This window comes from Anser brachyrhynchus, assembly GCF_964034855.1.
Source record: "Anser brachyrhynchus genome assembly, chromosome: 13".
Lineage (NCBI taxonomy): Eukaryota > Metazoa > Chordata > Aves > Anseriformes > Anatidae > Anser > Anser brachyrhynchus.
This window is the reverse complement of record NC_137708.1, coordinates 9,746,851-9,767,550: the sequence shown is the minus strand read 5'-3', so window position 1 is coordinate 9,767,550 and position 20,700 is coordinate 9,746,851. Positions and strand designations below refer to the sequence as shown.

At 40.0% G+C, this 20,700-nt stretch overlaps 1 protein-coding gene across 11 annotated transcripts in view; it reads left to right on the top strand.

Annotated features, from left to right (window-relative positions):
* The window catches only part of HTR2C (5-hydroxytryptamine receptor 2C), a 312,561-nt gene that overhangs the window by 176,101 nt on the left and 115,760 nt on the right, over positions 1-20,700 (top strand). Inside the window, exons 6-8 of one of the 11 annotated variants that reach the window (XM_080554502.1) lie at positions 13,096-13,253; positions 13,786-13,838; positions 14,827-14,911. The exons of 9 other annotated variants lie outside the window; for them this stretch is intronic. The gene's annotated coding sequence lies outside the window, so the exon portion shown is untranslated. Of the gene's footprint in view, positions 1-13,095; positions 13,254-13,304; positions 13,839-14,826; positions 14,912-20,700 lie in introns of those variants that run through there. One more of the 11 variants, XM_080554503.1, reaches the window with a different exon arrangement.

Here is a 20,700-nt window from a genome sequence, read left to right as displayed (position 1 = left end):
TGCTGCCACCAGCAAAAATGATTTATGGGAAGATCATTTTCTAACCATCTATGCTTGTTCCAGTCTCTTCGAATGGCATCCTGCCCGATGGTAAGTCAGCTGGATCGTGTCACAAGGGCACAAGTACCAAGCATCAATGTGCTTAGGCAAGATGGCTGTATCATCCAAGAGGTGCCATCTCCATGGTAATCCATCCTTGGGGCAGGCAGGGAGCCACTTGCCTTTCCTTATGCTTCACTGTACTTCTGAGTTCCCTGTAATGCTGCTCGAATGCCTCTGAAATGAAGATAAAAGTGCGAATGTCACAGAGCCTTGTGGTTGCCAAGAAGAAAATTCAGATGTTGCAGGCACAGGGGGGAATTGTGAATGCAGGAAGAAATCAGGAAATCTTTGGCTGACTTGCCTGGAGAATTAGGACACCAATAAAATATGCCAGTGGCTGTGAACAGCCAGTGTTTTCGCAGCAGTGGCACATGTCGCTGCAGCCATCGTGCAGGACGAACATGTGGTGCAGCTGCCCCTTGGCTGGGAGGTTCAACGCTTTCATAATTACCTGGTAAAAGCCCATTGAAATATGCACGAAAATGTTAACGGAGGGTGCACAGCCGGTTGAAAGGTGTTAGTTTGAAGGGTTGATGGTCTCCACGTATTTAGTAAACGTAGATTCTTGCAACAGTACCTCATTTAATTCAGTGGGTAACTAAGGAATGCAGTTATGCTGTTACAGTGAGCAATGGATTTCGAAGTTCATTATTTTGATGAGAACAACAAATCTTGTTGTTCCTGTTGCATGCAAAATCAGGGGTAGAATCGGAAATTTGTCAGTGTTTCTGGTGTCCAGTCCAGCATCTCTGACTGCCGCATAAGCACCTATGGACACTGAAGCAGAGCTGAACTGTCAGCATGTGTGTGTTTGAATGACAGTATCAAGCAGATAAGAACAACTTACAAAACTGTTTGAGAAGGCTTTACTGCTTTTTAAAGAGTTAGAAATTGAACTTGCTATAGACTTTGAGGTTACTTAAGGTGCTGAGTTTTTCTTTTTAGAAGTATTAACATAATTAGTATATTTACCTACATAGTAAGTAAATAGGTAGAAAATGAAGCATCATCAAAATATTTAAGGTTTTTCTCACAACTATGTAAGAGGAATTTTCCACGATTATAAAATCTTTCCGTGTGATCCTGCTTTTGCTTTTCCTTCAAGAATAATTTCTAGCTGTTGACCTTTGTTTTCTAGCTCCTTTGTGCTCTGCCTAAGGGTTTGTATTTGTGGGTTTCTCAAATCTGTGCAGTAAACATCAGGGCACCAGAAGTGATTTCCAGGACTGCAGCATTGTAGCTGGGATCCCACTGGAATTACCCCAGGGCTGCTTATCCCAGCCTACTGCAGGAATGAGTGCTGGGGCTGCGTTCATTGAAATAGTCTCAAATTATAACTTTTTGGCAATGGATCCAGTGTAGCTGGCAGAATTGCAAGTGCAGTACAGTAAGTTCATATCCAAGAGCCCATCAGTATTCATTCTTTCTTCTGTACTAAACAAAGCAAAGGAACACAGCTTCCCATTGCAGTAAGTAAAAGCATGGTTGGTTGATTCAGGCACCATAGGGCCTCCAGAAGCTGTATCACTGAAAATACAGTTTTGCAAGCTGAAGATTGGTGGAAGAAGTCTGATTCTTCTAACAAATATACTGTATTGGAGGATTGCATTTGACTTTTTTAATCAAAGATAGAAATTTAATTTTCAAAGTTTTGAGATAGATGCATGTGCAAGTAAATATGTGGATGCACAAGTAAAGTATTTGGATGCTTATGAGTAAGACGATAAGCCTAGCTAGAGTATTAGTAGTTAAATGTTGAAGTTAACAACAGTAGTTAAAGTTAAATAGTCTAATAAATAGTAGTTAAATAATAAAGTTAAATAATAAAGTGATTCAGCACTGTTTTAGCACCATGTGTGTAAAGCTGGGTAAAGTGTATTTTGCCCAAGTGGAATTTGGATAAACTCAGGGTTTTGTGCATTTTGTTTCATTGTATCACTGAGTCTACTAAGAGCAAGAGGAAATGCCCAAAATAAAGTATTTCAGGCATGCTCAAGTATTCTGTTTGGACTGAAATCCTTTATAAAGCTTCTATTTCTGCAGGGACTTACACGGGTGAGAACTGTATAAGCTTGCAGCTTTTGTAGCTCTAATCGTGTTAGTTAAAAGGTGGCATGCTGATAGTTTCATTTCACAGTTGAATTTTTTTAATTATCTCTGAAGATGGATTTTAGCTCCTCAGTTTTGGCCATCAGGTAGCATAACCTACAACACAGTACACAGAAACAGAAACTTCAGATTGAATGTGCTTCAGATCATCTTTTAGATCTTAAGCTATATTTATCAGCCCAAGAAAGTTTTAACTTGACCTAAGGAAAAAAGAACAAATCAATAAATTCAGTGAGGGTTTACAATGTAGCATTGATATCAAATACAATTTATTAATAGCAAAAAATATTTCCTGTACTGCTGCCTCTGGGGTTATGTAACAGCTGAATGGTTAAGCACAGCTTGGCTTAAATGTTTTGTATTTTGACTCCTCTGTAGGTCAAGGATTATGTTGAACTTGATATTGAATTTAAATAGCAGAGACCTTAATGGATGTTTTTATGTACACATGCACACGTGCGTATTTAAACATGAAATATATATTTTAATACACATATACAAGTATGCATATGTATATGCACATATATATCTGGTATTCCCTTAAAATATCAGTAGAAAATCCCTAAAGGGAAGACCGGGTCTCCTGGATATTTAGGACTTCACTCTCTCTCTCTCAGGTTCCCCCCCGACCTGCAGCCAAAAACCTTCTATTTGCAGGCTAACCCTTAGCATTGGCTACAAAATCTGCAATTTGCCTAGGCTTTTGTTTGGTGGTTGTTGTTGTTTTTAAACCTCTGAGAACTAGACTCTCTTGCAACATTGGGACTTTTCTGCTCTCATTTGTGCTTTCCTTGAAAAAGGACAAATTTATGTTCTTTTGTCCTTATCAAATTCATACCCTGCCAGTTTGGTCATTCTGGAAAAATACCTCTCTACCCTGAAGCAGCTGTCCTAGAGAGCCCTGTGGCACAAGCCCCTTCTAATGGGCGGACCATTAGCAGCTAGATAGGCTTGTAATTTCAGAAACAACCTTCACACAGAAATTTGTGTTTAAAAAGCAGATACGAAGAACAAGCAGGTGCAGAGACTTCTCTGCTCCAGTTTTCTGAAGATCTGGGTATCTGTGAAAAAGAGATGAGGAGCAGATAAGCTGATAGATTGGGAAACATTATGGAAATTTCAGATGAGGGCCCTCCTTTCTATTTTCACTTCAGTTCTTGAATGTCTGTCCTGCCTAACACTATGGAATAAAATGAAGGTTGGAGAACTGAAAGCAAAACAACACAGAAGGCAATTTTATGATGGTGCTGGCTGATGGTCCCCAAGACACAAGGCAAGAGCTGATCCAAAGGGGATGATAACAGACCCTTGGGCCAGCTCGTGTTTACAGAGTCTGGAAAGGGTGATGTGCAAAGTGAGTTTGCAGCCAGATAGAACTAGGTACTCCATGCTCTTGAGATTTACTTGATTCCGTGCTCAATAAATATAATATGTCGGTATTCTGGCTCGGAAAGCTCTATCTCTGTACATCTTCCATTATCAGAAATAATAGAGATAAGTATGTTTTTTGGTGGAAAGTTGTGTAGGAACTTGCCACCACGTTTCTGTATCCTTTAAATGAAGCTTTCAAATGGTTCAGTAAATGGTATTTCCGTGTCATATGTTAATTTAGAAGAGAGAGATTTTCCAGTGTCTGCTATGTATTCTGTTTAATGTTTAATATCCGTGTGATGTATAGAATGTTTAGGGTTAAATATAGGGTTCATATTGTTGGAACAAATGAGTCATTCAGAGATGGTGAGAAACTTCAGGAAAACATTCTCCATATGCTTTGCTGGCTGACCCTAATAAGCAGAATATTCAATCATACAGCTTTTACATACAGTTTGGTTTTGAACCTCAGGACTGAAACCTGTGGCACTTTCTAAGCAGATTCAGTGAACTTACCGGTACTGGGCAGGTACTTGGCCTCTCAGCAGACAAGGGCTCTACATGGTTGTCCTGGTGCAACTTTACCTCTTGCTCTCTGCCCTTCACCGAGTTTCAGAAAGAGTACGTTTATTTAAAGACCCAACCAAGGGATGCAAATCCTTAGCTAAAACTGAAGGAAGAAATGCTATCCTTTTCCTTCAGGATGTGAGGAAGGCAGTCTTATTTTAGATACCTGAATGCAATCAGGTGAGATGGAGGGAAGGTAAGAAGAAAGGTGTTGCACTTTGAAGCTTTTAGGCTTACTGCGCAGCGCAAAACTTCATGCTGCTGCACATCTGGATGTAAGTTCCCTTCTTCCTCTTAAAAATCTTCAAGAGCTTCAGAAATAATCATTTCAAAGAGACGTAGTTAGCAAAGACAAACTAAGCAAAGCGCTGTGTTCCTACTCACAGCTGTCTGTAAGGTTCTGAAAGATTTCTGAGGAGGAACTGTTGCAGAGTAGCAGCATTTGGTTGATAAACTGGCTGAACTCTGCAGTCATGAGATCTGCAATCCATCAGGCCTGAGACAACACATTCATCAGTTTAGACATTTTTTTTTCTGACAACATGGGAATTGCAGCAACTGCTTCATGTAAGAACTTAAAACACCCTTTAAATCATTCCTGAGGCGTCCTAGTAAAGCTGGGTTTATTTTACTTCTCTTCCTGGGTTATTGATCCTTTGAGCCTCCCTACAGGCTGACCCTAAGCACTCAGTGGGATAAAAGACATATATATGAAAGAGCTGTACCAAGAGGTGGTGTGTGTCACTCCAGAAAAGCTGGGTCAGGGTGTGATTGCTGAAAATGGCTAGCACCCACATTTTATTGCCAAACCTTCTAATCCTGGGTTTTATGAATTTTTTAAAGATAGAGGTCAGATTAGGCTGAGTATAAGGAGGTGAGATAAGATCACCGAACACACAGTGGGAGCAAGGTGATATTTTCAAACTTGTTAGGGATTATTTTGCTTCATTTTTGCCAAATTCTGGGACTCTGAGTTTTAGGAATATCTTCAAAGAACAACAATGCAACTTTAGAGATGTTACTTGTAGACTGCTTTGGAAGAAAAGCTGAACTAGAAAATCTGCAGTGAAATAACTTTTCTTTGCTATTCTCCTGTCTGGTCTTTGCTATGTATATTCCTTTTTTCCCCTCTTAATGTCTCAGTGTGCTGCAGAGATTGTACCTGAGCAGCCAATGAACTGAACACACAGAAGCTGGATTTTCTGGGTATATACAGAGAGGATTTTCACCTTACACCCTACTGGTTCCTGACAGCTCGGACTCTCCAAACTCATGAATAGCATGGCAGTTGCATTCTCTTATCTATTTTTACAGAAATGCTATTTTACATCTGTAACTTCTCATTGGTGTAATGTATGCTTAAGCCAGAGGGCTGAGAACCACTTCTTCTCTATCTTACATGCTGCCAAGCTTGGTACAATGAGTCAGTAAATAACATTTTCTCCCGTTAGGTAAATGAGCTTTTGAGGAATTGCGATTCTACTGAGACTGGTGGGAAAATAATGGGTTGCGTAAATAACTCTGTGGAAAGTGTAATGATTTTAAGATGGCCAGTAATAAGGAGAAATAAAGTAAACATCAGCACTATGTTGTGGTTATGATAGGCGATTATCTGAGTAAACAAACAATTTACTAGAACTGGAATCCAGAACACTGTAATAAATCTGGAGAAGCCTGTCTTTTTGTTGATCATCCTTGCAAATGATGAAAGCTGAAGCATGTACTCTGCTATTTCTGATAGCTGGTCTGATGACAGAGGTGGTTAGCTAATGCCTTACTGTGTTTTCCAAATGATTTTGATTATTGATACCACTTTCTGTTTTGTTTTGTCTCCTCTCCATTTTTGAGGAGTAGCTCTTTTACACTTAGTTTTCAAGAATCTAATAGTTTCTGGAATAGGTTGGGAAAGCTGCACTTGCAGCTTGGTAATGCTTTGATAGGCTCATAATCTGTTAATCAGCATTCTGACCAAGTGAACAGTGCACGTTTTGTAAGTTTTCTTGAGCCACTGGGAATTATCCTAGATTATTTTGAGATCTGTTGTGTGTGTTTCCTCATTTCTGGTTTAGCACTTAAAATGATTTATTTTCCTTTAATTCTTATCTTTATGAAATTGTGTTCTGTTCTGTGATTTATCTTAGAAGGTTTCTTTGCTTTGTGTTTATTTTATATATTGTTTATAATTCAAAGATATTTTGCATCTTGGGATACTTCAAGTTATCTCTGAAAATGCATGGTTTCTCCCAGTGTCTGGAGTGACGTTTCAAACTGCACAGCAGATAACTACTGCATATCGAGCATTTTCATGCACAGTGTATGTTTTCCAAAACGGGACGTAATAACTGACTAAATGGCAAGCCTTAGAAATTCTTCAGTTGCTTCTAAGTATTTTTAAACGCCAGTAAGATTTATGGAACTATTGACTTATTTTTGCACCTGAGTGTTTAAGAAACTACCCTCTTGAGTCTTATAGGATCTTGCTCCGATCACAAAAATTGAAACATATTCAATGTAGAGTTATTGTGTTCAATCCTGAGTTACACTTTCATAAGATAAAAGTTTTGAGTTCAAGTTTCTTGTGCTCTCCTGGCAGCAGTGGCAGGTTTTGGGGCACTACCTACATTTTAGGACAAGAGGGAATGGCCTCAAGTTGCACCAGGGGAGGTTCAGGTTGGAAATTAGGAGAAATTTCTTCTCAGAAAGAGCAGTCAGGCATTGGAACGGGTTGCCCAGGGAGGTGGTGGAGTCACCATCCCTGGGGGTGTTTAAGGAAAAATTGGACACGGTGCTTAGGGACATGGTTTAGTGGGTGATGGTGGTGGTATGGGGATGGTTGGACCAGGTGATCTTGGAAGTTTTTTCCAACCTTTATGATTCTATGATTTTGTTTTTCTCTTATTCCTCTTTTGAATCAGGGCAATTAAATGCAAAATCATGTCTGAATTCCCTGGGAGAAAGTCTGATCACTTGCTAGGGAGTCTGTGAGCATCACCATAACTGACGCTGGCAGTGGTCTCCTCTGGCTTCAGTACCCGTGAAATGCTTCCACACGTTCAGCTTCATGAAAAAAGAGGATGACTTGTTTACTCATAGGATGATTTGAAGGGAGTTCCAGTAACTTGTCATCTCTTTTTTTCTGATGCTGATATTTCCCTTGATGATCTCAAAGAGTGAACAAACAGTACTGTATCAAAAGTGGCAGATTATAGTAAATTAAATCCCTTTCTAAATGCCAAGGAAAAAAATCAAAAGTATCTAGAGAATTTCCAAGTGCAGCCAAAAAACTACTTTGAGATTCATTCTGTGAAAGGACAAGCTAATGAATTTAGGGTTTGCAATCCAAGGTAAATAAATCAGTCCTGAGAGGGGGCGGCTAGTAAAGCTCTGGGAGATGTAGGGGTAATAAAGGTCTAACAAATAGACATGACTGTGTAACATGATGAGGCTGCAGAAATGACAACTATAATAATATGTCAGTGCTGAATCCTGGAAGAAAGAAACAGCAAAACTCTGCTCTTTGTGGTAGCAGGAGGAGCCCTGGAACAGCAATTTCATTTTGGGGAGCAACATTAGAAAAGAGTTAGGGAAGAGATGGGAGTTAGAGAGGAGTTGCGATGTCTCTAGGACAAAGACGTTTCTGTGGGAGTTAGGTGTGTGTGCATGAACTGATGGTGGGAGAGCTAAGGGGGTTGCCTTAAATACCAAGGAGAGAGAGGAAAAAAGTTAGGGGTAAAAGAAGGAAAAACTACATGGTGAAAATGTCAACAAAATGAAGATGCTGAACACAAGGCATGGTAACTTTTGGAAAGCTCTTCAGAAGGTGTGATGATAGAGCTTCCACTCCAGAGCTCAGCTTTGGGGAAAGCGTGATGTGTGCTAAGATTGGATTGTAATTTGGGAGAGGTATTGACTGGATGCCTTACAGGTTTCCAGTCGCAGACAGTAGATAACCTAAAGTCAAGGAAGGTACAAGTGTGAGTACTGTGGCAATGCAATATAATTTGCTGTTACCATAGATACACGTGAATGTACATAAGTATTAAACTGGTGTGGTTTACTAAACTGTGGAAAGCTGCTGTGGCTTGATTTTCTCCCATACAAACAGATTGGAATATTTTAAAATTATTATAACAACTTGTTATCAGTATAGCCTATCACTACAATCATCTCATGAAATGAAGGCTCATAGCTGAAATAAAAATCCCAGAAGAGAGAGAGGGTCTCTGTGTACTAAAACTGAAAATCAGATTTGCTATACACATGCAAGCAAATATTTGCAAAGGTATGCAGGCTTGTATTCTTGAAATTACCCATATTTTAGCTCCTGACAGACAAATTCCTTTCTCTGAGCCATCATTATCTTAATGATGTGGACCTTTTTTTGTAAGTAGCTTTGAAATTAGCTAATGAAAGATGGTAGACAAGAGGTGATGATCTGTGTCAGAAAATGTGTGTTTTAGCCTTCAGTAGGTGGGAGGTGTGAAGGGAAGGTTTACAGTACTGCTATGGATACGTTCAGGATATGTGAAGCCTGATCTTTTATTATTGAAACAGGTATAATAAGAATTGTTTTGATTGCACTCATTTCTATGTAGCTACAGAAACATTGCTATAGTGTTAAGAAAGGGAAATGAAAATTGAGTTTTGCTATGGTGAAGGATGCAGAGGGAAGAGGTGGGAGGCAGGAACAGGTAAAATAAATAAAACTTGTTTTAAAAGAGATGCGCATTTACCCAGAGTGGTGAACCTGAGTGACTTTCATGAGCAATGTGGCAAACAGACAAACCCTTTCTGGTAGAAATGAACTTGGGGGAAGACCAGACCCTGGGGTTCTGTCTTCCTGGGATCTTTTGAAAGTTACCTCAAAAAGCGCATGTATGCTCTGTGAAGCTTTCCTTACTTTACCATATTTTGGGGATTTTGCCTTGGCTGGCTCTTCTGCTAATGTGACACTGGCCAAGACCCAGGAAATTATTTCCCTTTACGTTCTCCTAAGATCTTCAATTATTATGGGATGCTGAACAGCTTGGGACAGGTAATGTTAAGGGCAATGAAATGATTTTTCCCAACCTAAAGAAAAACATACGGAAAGCAAAACACAGTTGTAAACAGTGTTGAGTGGTTTTAAGGCAGCAAGCTGCCTGTAAATCAGTGGGGGCTACAGTACTCTATCCATAATATCTAGTGTTTGTAGTTTGTGAGTTTCTTCTAAATTTTTGAACACTTCAGGATCAAGCATGCTGCTGTGAATTCATGAAATTGCCTAATTTACTGTTACATCTGAAATGCATATGCCAGTTCAGAGAGAGAAAAAACAAAAAAACAAGCCTGCCTTACGTAAATATTATTCCTCTCTTTTCATAAAAAGCAATCTGCTCACAAGTGCTTCCCTCTAGGGCAGAGAAGCTGTCGGTCTTCAGGACAGGAAAAAAATATTTTTTGTCGTCATTCAACCCAGTATGCTGAGCTCTGTAAATTTATTGTCTTGGTGTATAACACGGAGATTACTTTATAATTTAATAGCATAAGGTATGATTTTTTACTGTTTGGAAGTCAGAAATTTCAGAACTGTCTTCAAGGTTATGTAGCTTTTTCCTGGAGTAATCTAAATCACTAATTTGCCAGTTGTCATTTGTGGCTGGAACTCCAATGCTTTTGGAAAGGCAGCGTTTATTGTACTTGGCCACAGGTTGGTCAGTTGTACGCGTTTGCTCTGCAAGTCCACGTATTTCCAGTACTGGCTATGACGTGTTTCGGAACAAGATGACATAGTGTTGCTTTTCCTCCCTACATGCTGACTTCAGAGGGAGGGAGATGTGACAGTGAGCTCTAGGACTGCAGGTGTGTTTAACCCATTGCAGACTTTGCTGTGGCACTGCTGCGTGAGCAGAAGCAATGCGCTGGCCAGAAAGTCACTGCGAAGTGGCAGCATAATCCGTTCTGGCAGAAGGAGGCTTACTACAAAGATCTAAGTGCGGGTTATTTGTATACTTGCATTACTCCAAACCTTACGCTAGCCTAAACTGCAAGAGAGATGGCAGGTGAAATCCTGGCTTTCCATCAATGGCAAAACCCAGACTGATTTCAGAGGCCATAGCTTTGCTAGGCTTGTATATTCCACCACTCAGAGCTGTTTTAGCCTGGGGATAGGTAGAATTCAGAGGAAAAATGAGCCTGCGAATCTACCTGCAGTCTGTGACAGAAATCACACTAAGACTTGAACTGAAAGCAGTTTTATGGAGTCAATAAAAAGATTTCACAGGGAGACCTCTTTTCTTCTGGATGACTTGTGGACTAGTTCAGGATGGGGCTTTGCCTGGTGCAAACCTTGAAGCAAGTACATCTTGTATTGAAAATGGAGCGAGTGTGTACAGCGGTGTTTCCCGTATCACTGCTGGGCTCGGTGCTTGCCCACTGGGGCAGCCGCCCTGGATGATGTGGTTCAGACAGTATGAAAATCCCTATCAAAACTTCTGAGCTTATTGTAAACATGCACGATATCCATGATTTTATTAGTGCGTTTTCTACAGAAGGCAGTCTTTTATTTGCAAGATTACAAGGAGGGGAATCATCCGGCTCTCCTGAGATAGTGACTAAGAATTGACTTAGGGGTTGGGGCATGAAGCCTTGAATCAGGATGTAGTTCCACTTAAGCATCAAAATGAATAATAAGAATGAACGTATGTGGAAAGAAAGAAAGCAAAGCAGGCTGAGATTTAGACACTTGACACTGCACGTGTTCAGGGACTGTCTCATAAGGTTCCTATTACTTCTCATGCTGCTGCCTGGCTGCCTGGAGCCTCTAATTTTACAGGGTGGGTGGGAAAAGGTGTGTGATTTAGACACTGAAAACCATTTTTGAAATCTAAAACTGCACATTTTGATATTGCTTGTAATCATGGTAGCTTGCCTTCTTGTTTGAGTATGCTTTTGAGAAAAGTTACCTCTTTCTTTTCCATAACCATAGCAACAAGTCATTACTATCACTTTTCAAGCTCTTTGCTGTAATTTCTGTTTTGGTCCAGAAGAGGGACCTAAGGTAGCCCTGGAAATGACCTTTCTGTCAGTCAGACCATTGGGTGGTACCTCTGATAATACATCTCTTTGCTCTCCTTAGGTCACTGCCTTTTATTTCTTTTATGTCCTTAGAGGCTGCTGCTAATAAATGGTATCTAGGTATTATTATTCCTTCTTTCAAGGCGTAGACTCTGAAAGCCCTGCTGTTATTTTAGTAGGTACAAACCAAAACCTTCATCTTCTTCCAAGCTAGCAATGAGGCTAATTTTCTCTTCTGGCATTTTAAGATATTGGAAGATTTTTGTTTGTTTTTTTTTTTTTTTCACCCGCCATTGATATTTATCCAATAACGTTTACTTGATAACATCATCAGAACCGTGTGGCTGTTTTGCTTTGTTAGGTAGCCGCAGGACCAGCACACAGTGCCAGGGAAGTTCAGCGTGTGTGACACCTTACCTGGCATTTACTGCTGCATGGACAGAAGAGCCTCAGTGTAAAAGTAGCACACAAGGCGGCACCTGCGTGGATCAGCCCTTGTCGAACAATTCTAGGTCTGACATTTCTGGGGGAAAAAAAGGGGCTACCCTCGCTTATGGTCGCACACGATTAAGCTGTTCCTTTGGTCATTGTGCTGAGGATGGCAGAGAAGCTTGTAAGACTGGAGTGGACATTTTACCTTCTCTGTCCCTAAAAGGATGCTCCCATTGCTGGTACTTACACGATCTCTGTACTGCAGCCAGTAAACCGCGAGGCATGCAGGAATGTTTTAGGAGCATTAGACTGGTGTTTATGAGCATACGTACGTCTTCAGTGTGAACCCCCTAAGCACAGGGCAGGTAACAAATTTCTCTTATCCTTTATTTCAGTCACCTGATTCCTGGAGAATATATAACTTGACAGAGTAAATTCATTCAGTTTCCGTGAAGACAAATGTTTTCCAAAAATTGGATTTTATTACAGGACAAAACCGCTTCTCAGAGCGTGACTTACTTGTATAATCTTACTCTTTGCAGGCTGTAAACAGTGCATGTTCCCTGGCATTTCCATTATTTTCTGATTTCTTCTCAAAGCCCCCAGATCTCTTTCTCAGGGCTCCCTTCAGAAGTTCAGGTGTTTGCTACCCTTCTGTCATTGGTGATATCCTGGTGTGTGACAGAGCTCAGACCTCCGCTTTCTTCTTTGGAATGGCAAGGCTGGTTTGTTTTCCTTTAAGTGGCTTCTTCAGATTTTGGCTAGCAGTGAATAAATCCTGGTGTCTCTAGCTCAGAGCATACAGAGGAGAAAGGAGTCTGAGGCCTTGTGGCTCCAAGCCCAGGAATCTGCTGGAATAATAAATCTGATTTATGTATGTGTAAAATAAATAAATGCTGAAATGTTCACTCATTGTTTATTTAGATATTCTGCCACACACTGCAATTTTAGGCTTTTTAAAAAAAGTTTTTAAAAATATTGCTAATGTCTCGTGAAAGTAAGTCTTAAGAGGAAAAAGAATGAATGTTTGCTTTATGTTAATTTTTAAAGCAAAATAAATTCAATACCCACGCTAAATTGAAGATGACCAAAGAACAAAACAAAATCCATTAGTAATTAAACTATGAAGTACGATCTACTTAAAACTGTCACCATTTTGACAAGCTAAAGGGGAGCTCATTTAAGGGAAATGTCATCTTCATGGCTGAATTTTGATTAGCTTCCAGCTTGTGTGAAATGTTGAAAGTTGCTTTCTCCTCCTTCTCCTGATTTGGTATTAGACCTTCTTTATCAAAGGCCTTGGGATATGTGCGACTCCATTCCTGATGACATTTTGGATGACAGTTTTGTAATTAATTTTCCCAGGGTTATGTCATTTCTTCAACCATTTCATTTTTGCATCTCACTTAACACCGTTTGATTTCCACTTTTCTCTTTCTCAATTCTGTTGGGAAATAGATGACATATCAAGGATTTTGCAGAAGCTGAAGTGAAAAAGGTAAATTGAAACAAGTCAGTGAAGCAACAAATCAGTCAACTGCATTGCTGGGAGTTAAGCATGGGGACTGCGGTCCTCCAGCCATCATAAATCCACAAGCCCCAGTGCTGAGGTCCAGGTAAGATAATTATCCCTTGCCAATCCACTAGCAGGGTTGCTCAGACTAGGAGGCAAAGCTCATTCTAGACTCGCGGTAATCTGTGGAAGTAGAGGTAGTTTCCTTCATTGTTCATGGTCTGAATCAGCCTTGATTTAGAGATGCTGAGGGGTGGCCTGCTCCTCACCACTGCCCATAGATAAGGCTGAGGGTGATGAGTTACCTCTGCTCAATGCGTAACTGAGTTTACTGTGGTGTCTGGATGGTGACTCATAGCTGCAGAGAAGGAAAGAGCATTTCCATTTAGTGCTCTCCCAAAATTGTAAATCACATGCTTCAGTCGAAGGAAAAATATGTCCAGAGAGATGCAGGACTGGTGTCAGATCACTCTTCTTGCTGGGCTTCATATACTTTATGGGGTCAAGATTTTGAAGAAAATGAACTTCTAGTCCCTCTTGCAATTTAGAGAAGCGTAGGAAAAAAAATGAGAAGAGATTTAAGAACTATGTAGCCCTCAGAGCAGCTACCTTTCATTTACCTGCTTTTCTTGCAGGCTTCAGAACTGTCTGCTAGGCTTAGGAGCTTATAATTTATTTCAGCTGGAAGGTAAGTAATTATATTTCTTGATGTGCCACTTTTTACCTTGCCTTGTTCTAAGATACTGAGTTGGCAGATTAAGGGCCTTTTCTGTAATTTATGTTCATCAACAAGTCTCTCATCCGTTTCTCTGTTTTCTCTCTGGCTTTTGAAACTCTGAGCATGCATTGCACCCTCTGGTGAGCAATGAGGGAGCCTAAATCAGTGCAGCACAAGGCGCGGTACTTCTGTGAGAGGCTACCTAATTGTTCTGCAAACCCCTGGCCTCTGCTGCTCCCACCCAGTGTGCTTGGAGAGCAGCTAGCTAAAAGTTGAGACACTTCAGAGGAGGGTCCCACTTCCACTGAAATTTCAGTGCTGTGGTGGTTTTTTTTGTGTTTTGTTTGTTTTCTGAAGGTGACAAAACAAGCAGCATGTATTAAGATTTAATAAGGAGAGGATGATGTGAAAGAGAAGTTAAGTTAGCGCCTAATGACAGGTAGCCATGAACAGCTGTATGTATGTCTTGATTATTTTTCTAATCCTCATTAAATGCTTTTTTTCCTTTGCCTTATCCTTTGCTTTTGTTTTGTTCATGGCATATTTATGGATGTGATTTTGCTGTAGATGTATGGGTGGTGGTATCTGGGTATATTTTTAAATTGCCAAATATAGCCTTTGAAAGGCTCAAATGCATTACTCAATTCCAAGATGACTTGGTGTGAAAGCCAGGTGGTTGTGCACAATTTTCTTGCTTAAAAAGTATTATCTTTCCATAAATACTTGTAGCAACCTCACAGAAACTCTCTTGCTGAAGTCCCTGAGATAAAAAGGGATCTTACTTAGTGTGCAAGCTCCTGCTGTCAATTTAAGTATCGTGCCAGTTGTGTTGTGTGTTTTTTTTTCTTCCCCCTGAAATTGGCTGTAACGGCATGATAACTTTATCTAGTTTTGAAGTGATACAGGAAAAACAACTACATCTTTCTCCGTTCTAGGAATGTCTTTTTTTTTTTTATAGTGCTTCCCATTTCTTTGGATCCTGTAGCAGCTGTTTTAGTGCGATTTTTGTACACAAACCAGCTATTGGAGCCTTGTATTCTCAGGTGAGAAGATCTTGCCAAGGCACAGTTGTTTCTCCTGGATATCTATGTGTTTGATGGTAGGATTTTATTCTATTAAAACACATTCTTCTGGGAGGCAAATAAACTTGTTTGTCTTGCTCAGTTACTGAAGTTATATTTAAGAAGCCTAGAGTTTGGAATGCCTTTTTATTTTTGCCTCTACTTGCATTCAGTTGAGTAATATATGCCTGTCTTTGACAACACCTATGGCACATGAATATTTAGACTAGTGTGGAGGTTGAAGAAGGGAGAGAACTCTTAATAAATGTAGCCCTGTAAGTATATATATACATTTATATAAATATATATATATCTCATAGAATGCTGTGGGTTTGGATAAGATCTTAAAGATCATCTAGTTCCGACTCCCCTGCCATGGGCAGGGACACCTTCCATTAGACCAGGCTGCCTAAAGCCCCATCCAGCCTGGCCTTGAGCACCTCCAGGGCTGGGGCATCAACAACTTCTCTGGACAACCTGTTCCAGCGCATCACCGCTGTTATGACAAAGAATTTCTTCCTAATATCTAATCTAAATCTACCCTTTTTATTCTTTTTAAAATATAAGTTCTATGCACACACACATATATGTGTGTGTATATATATATATATATATATATATATTATTGTGTGATATCAGAGTTGCCCTTCCAAATCAGTATCTTAAACTTTAGTGAGGGGGAAGGTACAGTAATGTAAGAGAATTCAATACAAATTAGGGAAATGTCTATAAAGACCTATATTGTAGTATGAAAAGTTTAAAGCTTCGTGGAAAAGTTCACGTACATTAAAATTGGCTGTGAACTCAGCACGCTTACACGGTGGGGAATCTTGCACTACCCAGCATGGGGCTCCTGTAAGCGGGGTCTTGACTGATTAGAGTGAAAAACTTTTGTTTTGTACATCCATTGACAACAGTATGAATGCTGTATAGATATAAAGGAACTGCTTCACTTCACCACTAGAAAGCTTATAGTAGTGACTGCAAGAATTTTGATATTATCCTGAAGAGATGCAGTTTTGTGCTTCACACTCGAGAAATCTGCAGACAAATGGAAGTTTCCAAAGTGTGGAGAGATGAAAAATGCCGAATATGGGACTGGTGGGGACAGTCAGAAGTTTATTTAGACTAAACAGAGCTCTTGTGACTTTGCAAAATAAAATAATAATAATTTAAAAATGATGAAGATTTGTTCACGAATTATTATCTAGACTACTATGGGAAATAAAAGAAGTAAATAATGAATTTGACTTAAGGAATTATTTTCCAGCTACAGGGACTGTGAAGAGCTGGCTTCTTGTGGAAGCTGTGAAATATGCTTCAGTGATTAATTCACTACAGGTTACAAACTGGTTAGATGGTTTCTGGCAAAGGAAGAATTCGATACGCTTATTATCCTGCTTCAGAACAAGGGAAAAAAGAAGACAGACACTTTGATATCACTGTCAGCTCTTTCAACTCATATCCATCTGCACATTAAAATGGGGAATAGGTATCTACAGAGTTGCTGTAGGTTTAGGTAACACTACACAGAGTATCATTTTCCTGCCTATTTGTGTGAGGGCACCCAAAGACGGAATATGAACTGCTCCAAAAAAAAAAACCAAGTCAGTGTTAAACGTAGTAGAGAATATAAGTCAAAATCCCATTCTGCAGACAAGGCAGCTGTAGTCTTATCAACAATATCCTGGAAAAGTAAAGGTATTTTTTGATCAGTGAATGTCCAAAATAGGAGAAAATCAGAGTTTGGGATTACAAAGACCTTGGCAAGGTCATACAAATCATAGAAATTATGTCAAGCGTCTTACCTGAATCAAGAAGGAGGCAAGTTTGGACAGAAACATAATAACCAGTGTTATCCAGTGTCTGGGGACCAATGCCCGGGGTCATATTTGTAATCTAAATGGGCTCATCAGCTGGGAGTGGAGGCAAGATCCCAGCTTAACATTTCATAACCTAGAAGTAGATATCAGGTGTCTTAAGACTTTTGATGTATTTCCTTATTTGCTGAAGGAGATGGATTTTGGGAAGTATTTAACAAGAGCCAAGCAGTTCTGGCAAGCTGTATAGGTAAGGGAATTTATGGAAAATGTAACTCAAGCTTAATCTCAAATCGCTTAAACATGTAATGTTGACACGCTTCCATCTTCATAAAATATTCATTTCATTAACACTTTTTTTTTCATGCTTTTACTTTTACTGCTGGCCTATTGTGAGTAAAAGGGAGTCTAAAATCAGAGATGGTGGTGATATGTTTCCCACCACCCCCTTTCATAATGTTCGGGTTAATTCTTCAGCCGTATATATGCTGCCCCAGATGGTGGGTAGTTTCAGCAGAGCTGAGACAGGCATGAGTCTGGTTTACCATACGTTGTCCCTGGGAGATCTTTTCCAAACCTGAAAGTAAATTAAATAATAGGCAAGGTCTATTTTAAAGAAAGGACATTTAAGTTTTTATTTCATCTGGAATACTCCTTTCAAGCTGACTTTCTCCTGCTAGGCTTGTTTTATATTTGATTAGTTCTAGGAGATGGATTTTGACATTTAAAGTATGTGTAATAGAAAGAGAATAATGACATAGCAGGGATTACAGAAAAATATTTGCCCTTGAAAATGGTAATGCATTGTTAAATACAGGTTGCATCATATCTAAGTATAATAAAATAAAAATTGAAATGTGAATGATTGTGTTGGGAATGAATAGTCTCTGAGAGCAATAGAGGAAGACAGAAGAGAGGACCTTGGCAATTCTAGCAAAATGCACAACCTCACTGCTGAAAATGGATTCTGTAGTATGCTTTTATTGTATTTCCTAACCTGATATTTTATTTTAAAAAAAGGACAAATATAAATATATATATATATATATATACTATGCACCTGAATTAAATATTGACAATGATAGTGTGCCTGGATGTCATGTCAACTCCTCAAAGGAGAGGGTGCATTTGTGTGACAATGCTGTTAATGCTGTTGAGAGGAGTTAAAAGTAAAATTTTATTGGGGGATGCAATGGGAGGTCATTTGTAGGGTGGATCTTTTCTGATTTATGCTGTGGCTCCCATGACACCTGTGTCAGCACAGCTGTGGTGAGCTGAGGGCTGGAACAGTAGGTCAGTGAATGGGAGAAGGATTTAGGATCTGTTTTCTATTATAGCCCCAGCAAGTCATCTGCAGTCAGTGCAGTTCAGAGGGCTCTGAAGCATACACTTCGACACTTCTTCCTTGACTACGTAGTGGCATGCAGATGTATTTATTTCCACTTTTCTGGTCAGGGATAAACTGTGCCAAGACTGGAAAATTTAATAAGGAGTCCTCTGGAGCCAAGAGGAGTGATTGTGGTTGCTTTGGTTTGTAGGTGGATGGGCTTTTTTTTTTTTTAAATTGAAGTAATCAAAATTGCCGTCTGGGGAGTTTCTCATAGGGTGTTAGTTGCTTTCCCAGATGGGACTAAGTGTTGGCAAGTGGCTGCTGTAGTTGTTTTGTCAGTCAGCTGACTGACAAAATGAGAATTAAAAAGGTTAGTTTTGCCTGTCTTTTCATTCCTGTTAGTGAGCCTTATCCTTCCATGTAAACCACGCGCTGTGGTCCTTGTCATTATAATGAGTGTTATTAATGGGTTTGGTCACTCTTGCTTGGACCAAGGTCTCATCCAAATCATCATACATGTACATGGGAAGGAAAATTTATGATGTAAGTGCATGAAAAAAAAAAACAGATATCAACAAATAAGCTGCTTCCTGATCTGCGTACTTTTGCTAAGTTTATTCTAACAAGAGGCAGGACTACAATTTTCTTGTAAATATGCTAATTTTTTCTTTTTCCTTTGCATTTTGATCAAGATGGAAGAAGCCTGGACTTGCTTCTTTGTATCTCATGTATGCTTGGTTTACTTACCTGCTTTTGCATTTTATCTAGCCTTTGCCTTTCTGGTATCTGTGTGCTAATGGAACTTGCCCTGCACCTCTCTTCTGCTAGATTTTGCTCCTAGCAGATACATCCCATGGGCTCATAAAAATGCAGCTGTGGAGAAATTTATATTGTGCCTCTGGCATGCTTAGAGCTGCAACAAAATGCAGTGCATTTAAAGAAATTATTGCCCATTTGTCATGCTGTAGGCTTCCACTCCTATTTTAAAAATGACTTTCTTTGTTCCTGGGGGCTTATCCTTGCAAGCAGAAGCAAGAGCTTGCTGCGTGGTCATGCAGCACAGCTTGTACATGATATTTCTTCCCATTTTTAACCTCCAAAATATGTAAGAGGCTCCATGTTCCTTTTCCTTTGTGGTAGAGTTAGAGATTATGCATGACAAAAGCTGCTGTAGCCCAGTTGGATCCCTTTGCTTCTTGGATACAGCAAGGGTCTCCACTCCCACCCTGTGCACTTCCCGAACTTGAGAATGTGTTTTTTCTCAAATCCCAGAGAACGTGAGACTTAATGTGGACCTTTTGTGATCTCTTCAGGAGGGGACTTTGGCAGCTCAGTTGCTGTAGGTTGCGGGTCACGGAGTGTTCCTGGTTCTACCACAACTCCCTTTCCCTAGCACTCTGCCTGTGTTGGGCATTCCCATTTTGTGACATCTCATCTCAGGGACGTATGTACTCTCCTGACTATCTAAACCAGTTATTTCTTGCTCTCAAGATCATCAGAAGAAAACAGACAGCTGTGTATCCTTCCACTGACTCCACAGACGTGTCTGCTCTGCAGTGTTCTTTGGGATTTCCAAAAGTACTGACCTTGTAGCGTGCTGTGCCAGCGCATGTCATCTCCTCAAAATACAAAAGGGCCTCTTCTTTTTGTATTTCTCTCCTGTAACACTCGCAGTTTGTGCCATTCAGCTGTTGAGGATTCTTCATCAGTTTTCAGTGTTCTTTAAATTCCTGTTTGCACATCTGTTTGAAGCTGAAAAGTTCCTGTTATGTAAACCTGCAGATCTTTGCAGCCAAATTGGTTCTTCTGAAGATTAGAATATTCGTTGTTCTGTTCAAGCAGTGGCTGTTTTTTTTTTTGTTGAAGAGGCAGAGCTGATAATTTCAAACAAAATGAGTAATTCTTTCCCCAGGTGATCCACCAAGTAGTGAGCTGCTGTGAATTTCTGAGATTGGTGTCTCAGTCCTTTTCAAGTTTGTGTCTCAGAACCTGTGGAGGTAATTGTGCGAGATCAGCAGGTATCTTCGTGGAAGAGGACAGATTAATATATATCTGTATATATATGTGTGTGCGTATATGCCTGTTTTCAAGTTCAAATATGAGTTATAAGTCATTACCTGAAATAGAAGTCAAAGGAGGCTTAGGAAGTACTGCAGCAGTGGGGAGATTTTAAAGAGGCCTGAGAGCCGAAGTGACAAAGCAGAAGGCTCGTGGATTCTGAAAGTCAGAGTAGGGAGTCTGAGGGGGAATGTGCTCCAAGGAAGAGCCAAAAGAGTAATCTTTAGAGTAGGGTGCTGGATCTACCAGCTTTGGAGTTGTTGGGAAATAAAGATAGTAGGATGGAACTGGGAAGGACAGGTAATTAAATCACATAGGAACTGCGTGAGTGGATGCTGAGGCCAAGAAAAGCCTAAACACCAGAAATACATGTGTGGGGGCTGCAGGAGAGATCTGTGAAGAGAAACATTGGAAAACAAGAGTTAAAGGATTTATTTAGTGTCAGGAGTGGCAGAAGGGACAGGCTACCCATCGACTGAATGTGAATTTAACTTGGGGTATTTCATTCAGTCCTTCAGAAACAGTGCCTTTAAGTGCAAAGTGATAGCAGCGGCTATATTGGC